This window comes from Pseudochaenichthys georgianus, chromosome 7 (assembly GCF_902827115.2).
Source record: "Pseudochaenichthys georgianus chromosome 7, fPseGeo1.2, whole genome shotgun sequence".
Classification (NCBI taxonomy): Eukaryota; Metazoa; Chordata; class Actinopteri; order Perciformes; family Channichthyidae; genus Pseudochaenichthys; species Pseudochaenichthys georgianus.
Genome location: NC_047509.1, coordinates 216468 through 228335, shown reverse-complemented (window position 1 = coordinate 228335; position 11868 = coordinate 216468).

Genomic DNA, 11868 nt, shown 5'->3' with positions numbered 1-11868 from the left:
TACATTTATTTTTGTATTGTTTAAATGTTTAGCCTTTTATTTTTTTTAAGTATACTTTTGCATCTTTTAGTTTTGCAAAAATCAACTTTTTTAATTAATTAATTTACATTTTTGTAACTTTTATTAGTTTTCTTTTCAACATTATATTATATATTGTCCTGAAACAAATGTCATATGTGTGATATTACCTTTTATAAATGAACCTTGATTGCTTGATTGATTATAACATGATCATTAATATAATAATATTTATTCTAATCATATTTATTTATTGATATTTATTGTTTTTTTAATGCAAAATAAATTCACTTTTCAAATAATGGCTTCTCCTCGTCATGTGGTGTTGCTTCTGCCTCACAAAGCCTGCTCTCAGGAAAGTTATGAAGTTACCTTTTGCTCTGAGCCAATGACATTTCCAAAAAGCATTCAGAGAGAAACACAGGCATGCAGGAGGAAGCTGTGCTTTCCTGAAACTCTCCTGCAGATCCTCGCTCTCTGCAGAGCTTCCTCGTCAGCGTGAGTGATGGTGCAACACTCCGGGAGAGACTCCATGCAAAACAGGAAGGTGTCACGTTCAAAAGAGGAAGAGGAAGCAGCCGTGAGCGAGGAGGAAGGTACAGGGTTGCTCAACGAGGAAGTTGGTGACTCAATAATATCCAGCGTTCATTCATGCTGTCTGCGGGGGAAAACTCCCAGAGTGCACTGCTCACTTCTGCAGCTGTCAGCATGAACGCAGAGTGTCTGACTTTACAAGAAGAGGATAATGATGATGATGATAAATAATTATAATAAAGCTTTATTTATGCAGCACTTTTCAAACAGCACATGCAGCTCAAAGCGCTTTACAAAACGACACATCACGAGTTAAAAATACACAACGAGGAATTCCCCTCAGATTATTTGTTAAGAACTTTAGAAGGTGCATGCAGCAACATGTAACACTTGATCAGGTTGAGAGACACCAGGAGGTCCAAGCAAAACATGATGATGATGATGAAGGGCACACGAGTGGTGGTGTTCCTGGCGGGATTTGTGAGTTCAAATCCCGCCAGGAACACCACCACTAGTGTGCCCTTGAGTAAGGCACTTGGCCCTCAGTTACTCCAGGGAGAATGTCCCTGAAATCGGTCATTGTAAATCGCTTTGGATAACAGCGTCAGCTAAATGAAATGTAATGTAATGATGATGTAATCCTTTATTATCCCCCAGAGGACACAGCAGGAAACACCAACAGGAAGCTTCTGTGATGAACATGAAGTGAGACAGAATGCGTGAATGATTGCAGGAGAGATTGATGTGTACAGTTTGGTGAGGCGCAACAAAAGATAATACAGTAAATAAAACAAGAGGTGAGAGTGGATCTGTAACGCCTGTTAGGTCATGCATCTGTTTTTGATAAGATAAGAGAAGATGAGACAAGTTAGGACTCGTTCAAATATGTTAAGATCAGAGGTGTAAAGTAACTAAGTACATTTACTCAAGTACAAGATCTGAGTACTTCTACTTTTACTCAAGAACAAGATCTGAGTACTTCTACTTTTACTCAAGAACAAGATCTGAGTACTTCTACTTTTACTCAAGAACAAGATCTGAGTACTTTTACTTTTACTCAAGTACAAGATCTGAGTACTTCTACTTTTACTCAAGAACAAGATCTGAGTACTTCTACTTTTACTCAAGTACAAGATCTGTGTAGCGACTTCTACTTTTTCTCAAGTACAAGATATATGTACTTCTACTTTTACTCAAGTACAAGATCTGTGTACTTCTACTTTTACTCAAGTACAAGATCTGTGTACTTCTACTTTTACTCAAGTACAAGATCTGTGTAGCGACTTCTATTTTTACTCAAGTACAAGATATATGTACTTCTACTTTTACTAAGTATAAAATCTGTGTACTTCTACTTTTACTCAAGTACAAGATCTGTGTACTTCTACTTTTACTCAAGTACAAGATCTGTGTACTTCTACTTTTACTCAAGTACAAGATCTGTGTACTTCTACTTTTACTCAAGTACAAGATCTGTGTACTTCTACTTTTACTCAAGTACAAGATCTGAGTACTTCTACTTTTACTCAAGTACAAGATCTGTGTACTTCTACTTTTACTCAAGTACAACATCTGTGTACTTCTACTTTTACTCAAGTACAAGATCTGTGTACTTCTACTTTTACTCAAGTACAAGATCTGTGTACTTCTACTTTTACTCAAGTACAAGATCTGAGTACTTCTACTTTTACTCAAGTACAAGATCTGAGTACTTCTCCTACCTCTGAGTATTATTTTATATTTTGAAGGAGGGAATAAACCTGTGAGAATGAAAACAGATATTACAGGTCATCAGTTTTTCAATAAACAATACACATGAATATGAGCTGACTCGGGATCAGATTGTGATCCGGACTTCCTCAGGACCAGCGCCGCTCAGGACGTCCCGCATGTGAACCTGTGATGTCACTTCCTTGTTGTGATTTGTATCTGCACACGGATCATCGTACAGGAAACACTGGCCCTTTCTCATTTCTCTAACTCCCCTCCTCGACTCCCCTCCTCGACTCCTATCCTCGAGACTTAGTCCCGCCCACAGAAGATGCGAGCGGAGGAGCCGAGGAGGGGAACCGAGGAGAGAGGAGGGGAAGCAGCAGGCGGTTAGAGAAATGAGAACTCCTCTCCTCTGAGCGGTCATTTTAAAGAGACGTCCATTAATGATGACAGGAGGCACAGCAGCCCTCTGTCTGATGGACAGATGTGTTCATGACGACTTATATATTTACTTTGATTCATTCACAGTGCGGTATAATGAGACAATAACAGGCTACAGATGCGGACACGCACACACACACACACACACACACACACACACACACATATATATATATATATACAATTTCAGAATCAAACAGAGCACTCTCATAATAACGTACAGAGACTGGATATATCCCCCCCCTCTCTGGTCGCTACAATGAAGAAAATAAATTACGGCCCAAAAGTTTTATTTACAAGTATTAAAAGTAAGCAGAGGACACCAAACCAACTGATACCTGTCTGTCCGCTGCATCTACACACACACTGTACCACACACACCTACACACTGTACAACACACACACACACCTACACACTGTACCACACACACGCCTACACACTGTACCACACACACCTCCAGCTAACAGCTTAACAGCCGTTGTGTATTTTATTATGAAGCACTAAATGGTTTTAGAAAAATATGGACTCTTTGTTTGTAGATATCTACTAAACTAAAGCAAATAAAAAGAGTTGGCCTGTTCTACTGAGTGGTATATATTATACACACTGCTCTGCTTTCTGCACTGTAAACATCGCGTCACGATGAAAGCAGTTAATAAAATAATAGAGAGGCCAAGTCACGCCCATCTACTTCCGGTCCATGGGACCCCGGAAGCGAAAAATTATACATTGAATTCAATGGAGAGAGAAAACGTATCTTTTGATCCCGTTTGAATTGTGCCACGAACTACACATATGATGTTTGTCAATCTTAAACAATAAGTTCCATGTAAAAAAAAGTCACAGTTTGTCGTAAAACTGTTGAGATATAAGACTATGAAAAATACGCAACTAGAAAGACTACAAATCCCAAATCCCATTCTGGGTCACGTAAGTGATGTCATAGGCGATAATGCTCCAAGACTGGTTGCGACTCGCAATTAAAGAAGAAGAAGAAGAAGAAGAAGAAGAAGAAGAAGAAGAAGAAGAAGAAGAAGAAGAAGAAGAAGAAGATTTCATAACTGATTTATTCCCTCCAATAAATACAAGAGATTGCTCCAATTAATGAACTTTTACAAGATGCCTGTGTGCTTTGTACCAGGTTGGAATCACAAAAGTGATCATACCACTTGCTCGTTCTATCGCTTCCCGTCTGATGAAAGGACCAAGAGTCGTTGGATCAGACATATCACGTAATACACATGTTTTGCATGGAACACAGTCAAGCTAGCTACATAGCTAGTAGCGAGCACGTTAGTTAGCATCACATTACTTAGCCTTGTCATTTGTATTAGCCTTAACATGAAGTGAACCCAAATGTTAAACAGTAAGAGTAGTCATGATGGTAAGTATTTTGTGAAACATTTGAAGAGGAGCCTATCGCCAGGTGCTAAGGGGGCGGGAGGTAGGCTAACGGCACATTAGCATCTGCGATCTTTTCTACTTAATGCGATCTGCTCAAACGGTTAACATTGAACATTAAAAGATCAGGCAGTTCAGGGAGAGAGGAAGGAAGGCAGGCAGGCAGCTTTGCATGACATTCTTCTGGACGTGTTTCATCGTGATGATAGTGAGTCAATCTGTTTGTTGGAAAGACAATAGTTGAGTGATTACTGATAGAAAATTATTAGAAGAGATAATTATTCAAAGTGTTGTTACTGACCTTTTTCTCTTTCATTTCCTTTCCCTCACCTGTAACCGCTGAGACCCTGAGGAACATGCACACTGACCTGCCCTGGCAACCTGATTTCCACTGTACGTAATAGTATTTGGTTATGGTATATTATTTATATACATCAAAGGCACAATGCACCCCCCAGAGACACACATGTATTGAGTGTGATATTGTGCATAGGTCAAGTGAAATCATCTTTACACACTAGAAAACTGTCGGAGCGGCAACTTGTTTTGAAATTGAATTTTTAATATCCGATAATGAAGTTGATCTGTTTTCTTTATTCTTCTCTCTTCCCAGCTCCATCCATCACCGTGCTCTGTTCCTGCAGGTCCTGCTTGCTAATCAATGCTCATATGTTTTTACACAATTACAAATAAAGTCAATGTATTATATGACATGAAGTTGTGCTTCATTCGGAGTCAATAATAAATTCATTCTGCCTTCAACTGCACAATGACTGTGGACTGCACCGACATCCATGTAGCTGCCCCCAGTAAGATGAACCAAGAGCTAAGAGCCACCTACAGTTTCAAAGAGTTGCAATCCTACGTTATTATAATGATTAAACTGGTTCATGTATCACTTAGTTTACTGAACCGTGATGAATGAAAGAAATGAGTGAGGTCGTGGTTTACTGAAGTTACAAAGACATTAATATATGAGTAACAGGTCAGTGTAAACACAAGCTTCTGTCAATTATGGATCACTCAAACTATTTATATAAAAATATGTAATAAAGTTCTAAAACAAGTATTCGGTATATTCCTTGATAGCTTTTGGAGAAGGTTGTTTTTAAGTTTACTAAAATCTATCGTTTCAACTGTTTCACTTTATAAAAAGGAACAGGTGAGTAGAGCATCATTGAGTTTCTTATTCTGTCAGTAAATTATCCAAATGAAATGTTTATCATTATTTTAGTCAACCCTAAACAAATTGATTGTACCTTTTTAATAATGACCTTACATGGTCGCCAAAGTTAAATTAACTTCAGAAAATCAAATCTGTTCTGAGAAAAAACTAATAAATGTAGGAACTTGCCATCCCACTGAAAAACAGTCCGTAGAGATTTAAAGTCGTAGTTGTAGTTCAGTCCAACGTTTCATTTGGATTCATTTCGCCAACAGTCAACTATTTTCATAAAGAATATATATATTTTTCAAAGTCAACTTTATTGTCAATCTTACTCAGTTTGTGTTTATAGACAGAGATCAAAAAGACGTTTAAATAAAATTATACAATTTACAGATATGTATACAAATATATATATCCTATATACACCATCATGTATAATGATGGTGTATGATGTAGAAGGGAGTGTGGTAGATAACAAGTAAATATAGAGTTACATACAGATCCATGTTACAGCAAAAGATGGAATAACTAAGAAGCACGCAGTATAATAATAATTACATGCAACAATTAAATAACTGCTCAGCATCTCCACCACAATCCCAATCTGCTGTGTCCTGTTTTCTCAAATACGTTTATTTTCTACATATCTTCTAGAAACATATTTTCTCCCACGTTACGTTTCTGATGAACGTATCTTAAATACGTTTATTTTCTATATCTTTGCTATTTTTTGTCTTGCTTATGATAATGATAATAGTTATTTATAAATATCATTGTAGAGCACACATTTGAAATCAGTAGGCGAGGCTGTAATTTCGCCAGCTGTTACTCTCATGAGCGAGGCAGAAAATAATAGTTTGAACATGCCAAAAAGCTGCTGTGTCGTTTATTGCACCTCAAACATTAAAACAAATCCAGTTACGTGTTTCTGTACTTCCTCAAAGAAGAAAGGACAGCAACAGAAGATCTCTGTGACGCCAGATGTGGTGTTGTTAATGCGATATGATATCCGAAAAAACATTTCAGTTTAGGATGGCCGAAGACACTACACTACCCATAATCCCCAGCTATCGTTTGGGACTACAGTCCCGTTGACAAACCCCGTGATTAATCTTCAAGCTCTGTGATTGGATGTTGGCGTGGCAGTGCGCCAAGGTTACGCCGAGCGTCAAGCTCTTTGAAATGGAACGAAACCACGGCAGACTATTCAAAACTGGACTCGAACGCCCCCCAGAACTACACATGCTGGCTATTGTGTTTCGCAACATGTTCTCTATGGCACGTCTCTACTGGGAATTGTAGTTTTAAAAGACGTTTTCGTTTTTCCAAAAATTAGAAGTTTACAGTATTAAACTGTGTACAGCCCTGGAGGCTTAGGGGATAGGAAACAAATTGGTGTGTACACATTTAAAACATGTAATTACTACATGGGTGAAAATCGCTTGTAGGCTATCCAGAATGGGCAGCATTAATATATATTCTACTCCACTACAATTCAGAGGTTAACCTGGTATTTTTACTCCACTACATTTACTTTAGTTACTTTGCAGATTCTGATTAATGATGTGAAATATAAACAACCTTTAAATCAGACTTTAGTTACACCTGAGTAAATTCAGTGAAGATGATTGTCAAGTGCCAACAATCAGGAGAGATATTTGATAGTTGGTGCTTGAGAAGACTAAACATTTATCTGCAGATCTTTATAAAGTATATTAATTACTCGTTATTCTCTACTAATAGTTAATTACAAGACATCTATCAATATGTGTGTACCTCCACCATTAAACTGTCATATTCTGCACATTTCTTATACTATCTACATAAGAGTATAATCCATATGTATAATATCAGTTAAATAAGTGCTTCAAAACATAGTTAACATTGCAGGCAAAGTAAAACATTAGACGTTAAGTTCTTTGTCAGGCTAAATATTTATCTGTAGATAGAAACCCCCAAAGCTTTTTTCTTATTTGAAAGAAGACCTTAACCTAAAGTATTATTAATGTTTAAATAGAGGTTAATTAGTTTGTCTGTTTTGCACATCCTACTATTAATATCTTTGTACATCGTGCACTAAACTGTTTTATTGTAGAGTTCACTTATAGTATCTTCTTGATTTTTTTATATTCTATATTTCTATCACAGACCTTCTACTTTCCCCCGAAAGTATGTACTCTTAATATTTTTTTCATCAAATAACATTATTCAACAAAAATAATTCAATAACGTGCTTTAACCACTAGGCGGTGCACACAAGGTACACACAGCATACTAATAATAACTTTGTATTAGGACACTTATGTATGTATAACATCTGAAGATGTGTAGTTTTTTTCATGTTTTTACAGGACATTGCTATACTATGTTTTTTTTTTATTTTTTTTTTAACCTTTATTTAACCAGATAAAAGCATTGAGGTAGAATCTCATTTGCAATGCTGACCTGGCCAAGAAGGCAGCAACGTTACACATAACACATAACACAAACATATATGTCTCATGCTTTACTTCCACACATTAATATCTGATTTGTAAAACATCACAGACAGAAAGGCATATCCGTCATTTAATGGTAAGCTATTGAAATTGTGATTCCATAGATGTGTCTCCCATCACCCAAATCCCTGACTATTCTCTCAACTCAGTATTTACATTCTGATATTCAAGAAAATCAGTATCTTTAAAAACTACAAGTCCTTTTCTATCAGCTGTGCACCGTTATGGTGTAAATGTAACCTATCTACCAATTGGATCAAATATAAAAGTCAGCCGAATTAGTGTTGATACTGGAAGGAGACGTATTGTGTGAAAAGAAATGCAAGGTGTTGTTTAATTGTTGATATATTTATGATCCACGTCACATATTCAGTTTTGGCGGCAGTTCTCCTGTTTGTCCAGAAGTCTTCTCATCAGGGCTCTATAAATAAAGAACTACAGCAGATGTGTAATATTTAATGCAGCCGAACTGTGTATTACAATGCCGTTATGTGATGACTTCCATTATTTTTTCTTTCGGATATCATATCACATTAACATCATATCCCAACATGCATTGCGTCTAAACATCCAATCAACGAGCTTCAAGCTGAGGATCTTGGGTAATCTGTTCAGTGGGTTTGTGTGTATCCTCAAAATGTCCCCTTATAGGCCTACGTCTGTTTCCGGTGACTTCATTTACGGCTAAAAAGCCCAAGATTATAGAATTAAACGAATAAATAAAAACAAGGATAATTGTGTGTTATTGTTGAGTAAATAAGGAAAAAAAGATTTTCAAAAATACAGATTTCAGTATTTTGAGGCTCTGAGCCATTTATTTTCCTCACAGATGGGAAAAAAAGTCCGACATTATATGATTTAAAATAAAAACATGAAACACTGGCATGTAATTTACGTTAGAATAAATAGAATGGTTTTGAATAATAGATGAGAGTAAATCTACGTCACTTTTCAGCCCCGCCCACTTTTGGGGAAACCAACGCTGTCATTTGAACGGCGATCAAGCCTGAAGCCACAGAGATCTTCTGTGACTGTCCTTTCTTCTTAGAGGAAGTTCAGAAACACGTAATTCTGGATTTGTTTAATGTTTGAGGTGCAATGAACGACACAGCAGCTTTTTGGCATGTTAAAAACTATTATGTTCCGCCTCGCTCATGAGAGGAACAGCTGGAGAAATTACAGCCTCGCCTACTAATTTCAAATGTGTGCTATAAACTGATATTTATAAATGACTATTATCATTATTATAAGCAAGACAATAAATAGCAAAGATATGTAGAAAATAAACGTATTTATTCATAACGAACGTAACGTAGGAGAAAATACGTTTCTTGCTAAACGTAATTGAGAATGCAGTTTAGTTCTGTGGGAACGTAATTTTTAGGAGACAGGGTTGGTTTATTTAAATGTCCTCCTCTCTACTGGCCAACACAGGGAGCATATGCTGGGTGTAGAATTGTTCCAGGAGGAGGAGATTTCCATGCCATGCAGGGTCTTTGGGGATGGGGATGATGATCGCCTCCTTCGTGGTCCACACAACAAAGTAGCAGACTCCAGTCTGTGATGTGCAGCTGCCCTCGGACCTGGTGCCAGTATGGGTGATATATGACCCACCCTCCTCACGGAGACAGAAGGATGGTAACTGGACTGCCTCTGCGATGGTCATGTTCATGTCACCAAAACCCTTGAATCTACACACAGCAAATAACTCAAATGACACAACGAGATGTAAAAGGAGATCACACATACAGTATAGTCGATATAAAACTGGCCGCTTCAATCTGAAGGCAACTAAAACAAAACACGGGAGTTTACCTTGTTCTTGTGAACACTAATGTTATCCACAGCACACAGAGACCACGAAGTGCTTAAGGAGAAAACTAGTTGCTAAAACAAAACACGTTAGTGTACATTGCTAGCTAATGTTAGCTAGCTGACATTAACGTTACACATTGCACTCATATTACTCACCGAAACCTTGTAAAGCTGGTCCCGCTGCTCTTACAGAACCGACTAACTCCCCTTTCGTGTATGTACAGCTCTCAACGTGTCCAGACTTGTAGTGATTTTCACCTCGTTTTATACTTTTATTCTCATTCTGAAAGAAACAGGTGAAATTTGCTAACGTGACGGCCGTCTTTGTGATGGTGACGCGTATTGTGCGAGACGAGAGACCCTGTAGTCACTGAGCGGTTTCACACAAAAAAATGTGTAACTTCACAGTTTTACGACACATTTTTCTTTTTTTTGACTTGCAAAATATTCTTTCAAATTGACAAACATCATATGTGTCATTCGTTGGCACAATTCAAACGGGATCAAAGATAACTTTTCTCTCTCCATTGACTCAATGTATAATTTTTCCGCTTCCGGGGTCCCATGGAGGCTCCCGGAAGGGAGGGACTTCGCCTCTCTATATCCAAGGGATGCATGCAGAGCTGTCATTGGCTGAGATAAGTCCGGCCGTGCGTCTCGACTCTTTGAAACATCTCTGTTGCCGGAAATGCATCCATGAAGGAGCCGTGGAGGACTCATCAGTGTCTCCTCGGTTTGAGCTCCTCCAGAGAGCCTCCTCGATGCTCGATGCTCGGTCCTCAAAAGTGCATTTAGAGAAATGAGATGTCCTTCAACATGGCGCGCTGAAATTCATTTCCGGGTCACTACCGGAGGACCGAGGGGTCGAGGAGTCGAGGAGTCGAGGAGTCGAGGAGTCGAGGAGGGGGATTTGATGAAATGAGAAAGGGCCACTGTCTGTTTGTTTTGGTTTGCATTCCTCCATTAGTCATCCTCCGTCACACACACCATGTTATGCAGCTCTTGTCCTAAAGGTAGGTGGATGTCTTTAACCCTTTCAAAACACAAGATATTTAATGAATACTTTGAATATTAAAGACTAAAGAAATAGATTTTTAAAGATAATGAAAGAATGGGGGTCATTTTGTGCCTGAGAAGGGTCGTGATACAATGATTTCTTTTCTAAAAAGTAATAAAGGAGAAATAAAAACATGTGTGATGATGATCAAAAACAAGTTCATTGAGGGATACCGTGAATTGTGTACAATTAAAGTTATTTAGTGCAAAGATAATTACAATTAAAACTCATTGTAGAATAGAATGGGAGGGATGCAACCCTCTTTAATGGTCTCACATGCAGAGCACACAGTGACATGTGTTCTCCGCTTTTAATCCATCCTAGCACCAGAAGTCTAGCACCAGGAGTCTAGCACCAGGAGTCTAGCACCAGGAGTCTAGCACCAGGAGTCTAGCACCAGGAGTCTAGAACCATGAGTCTAGCACCAGGAGTCTAGCACCAGGAGTCTAGAACCAGGAGTCTAGTACCAGGAGTCTAGCACCAGGAGTCTAGCACCAGGAGTCTAGTACCAGGAGTCTAGCACCATGAGTCTAGCACCAGGAATCTAGTACCAGGAGTCTAGCACCAGGAGTCTAGCACCAGGAGTCTAGTACCATGAGTCTAGAACCAGGAATCTAGTACCAGGAGTCTAGCACCAGGAGTCTAGTACCAGGAGTCTAGCACCAGGAGGCTAGTAGGAGTCTAGTACCAGGAGTCTAGCACCAGGAGTCTAGAACCAGGAGTCTAGCACCAGGAGTCTAGAACCAGGAGTCTAGAACCAGGAGTCTAGCACCAGGAGTCTAGAACCAGGAGTCTAGCACCAGGAGTCTAGTACCAGGAGTCTAGAACCAGGAGTCTAGTACCGGGAGTCTAGCACCAGGAGTCTAGCACCAGGAGTCTAGTAGGAGTCTAGCACCAGGAGTCTAGTAGGAGTCTAGTAGGAGTCTAGACCAGGAGTCTAGCACCAGGAGTCAAGTAAAAGGAGTCTAGTACCAGGAGTCTAGTAGGAGTCTAGAACCAGGAGTCTAGTACCAGGAGTATAGCACCAGTACTAGTACCAGGAGTCTAGTACCAGGAGTCTAGAACCAGGAGTCTAGTACCAGGAGTCTAGTACCAGGAGTCTAGTACCAGGAGTCTAGTAAAAGGAGTCTAGTACCAGGAGTCTAGTAGGAGTCTAGAACCAGGAGTCTAGTAAAAGGAGTCTAGTACCAGGAGTCTAGTAGGAGTCTAGTACCAGGAGTCT